Source organism: Lutra lutra, chromosome 10 (assembly GCF_902655055.1).
Source record: "Lutra lutra chromosome 10, mLutLut1.2, whole genome shotgun sequence".
Lineage (NCBI taxonomy): Eukaryota > Metazoa > Chordata > Mammalia > Carnivora > Mustelidae > Lutra > Lutra lutra.
This window is the reverse complement of record NC_062287.1, coordinates 61,030,988-61,032,478: the sequence shown is the minus strand read 5'-3', so window position 1 is coordinate 61,032,478 and position 1,491 is coordinate 61,030,988.

Genomic DNA, 1,491 nt, shown 5'->3' with positions numbered 1-1,491 from the left:
AAATGGGCAATGTTCTCTGAGGGCGCACTGAGGAGCGGGGCCCCGAGCTCTCAGCTCCTCCGGGCTGGAGACCGGGAGGGCGTCATTTTCATTCCCAGCCTCCGGAACTCTACAGAAAGCGCTCAGGAAACAAAAGCTACTGAAAGCGAACCCGAGCAGATTACTCAGCCTGGCCCCTGGTAAGGGTGGTGCAATTCCGCCTGGGGCAAAGACACTTGAGAATCACTACAACAGGCCCTTCCCCCAGAAGAACAACAAGAAATCCAGCCAGGACAAACTTCACATGCCAAGGAGTGCAGTTTCAATACCAAGGAGAGCACCGGAATTCCAGAGGAGGAGAAAGCAAAGCACAGAATTCATGGCTTTCTCCCCATGATTCTTTAGTCTTGCAGTTAATTTAACTTTCTTTTCTTTTTCAATTTTTTTCTCTCTTCTTCTGCTAAATTATTTTTAACTTTTACCCCTTTTTTAACGTTTTTTACCTAGTTTATCTAATATATATATTTTTTTTTCTTTTTCATATTTTTTCTTTATTTGTTTTCTTTTTATTTTAACTGTTTCTTTTTTTTCCTGAACGTCTTTTATCCCTTTTCTCCCCCTCACGATTTGGGGTCTCTTCTGATTTGGTTAAAGTGTATTTTCCTGAGATCTTTGCCACCCTTATAGTATTTTACTTGCTCCTTCGTCTTATCTCGACAAAATGACAAAGCAGAAAAATTCACCACAAGAAAAACAAAACAAAACAAAAGAACAGGCAGTACTGATGGCTAAGGACCTAATCAATACAGACATTGGTAATATGTCAGATTTAGAATTCAGATTGACGATTCTCAAGGTTCTAGCCAGGATCTAAAATGGTAGGGAAGATATTAGAGAAAACCTCTCAGTAGATATAAAAGCCCTTTCTGGAAAAATAAAAGAGCTAAAATCTAACCAAGTTGAAATAAAAAAAGCTATTAATGAGGTGCAATCAAAAATGGAGGCTTTCACTGCAAGGATAAATGAGGTAGAAGAAAGAATTAGCGATATAGAAGACCAAATAACAGAGAATAAAGAAGCTGAGCAAAAGAGGGACTAACAACTACTGGATCACAAGGGCAGAATTCGAGAGATAACTGACACCATAAGACGAAACAACATTAGAATAATTGGGATTCCAGAAGAAGAAGAGAGAGGGCAGCAGAAGGTATATTGGAGAGAATTTCCCTAATATGGCAAAGGGAACAAGCATCAAAATCCAGGAGGTGCAGAGAACCTCCCTCAAAATCAATAAGAATAGGTCCACACCCTGACAACAAATAGTAAAATTTACAAGTCTTAGTGACAAAGAGAAAATCCTGAAAGCAGCCCGGGAATAGAAGTCTGTAACATACAATGGTAAAAATATGAGATTGGCAGCAGACTTATCCACAGAGACCTGGCAGGCCAGAAAGAGCTGGCATGATATATTTAGAGCACTAAACGAGAAAAACATGCAGCCAAGAATACTAT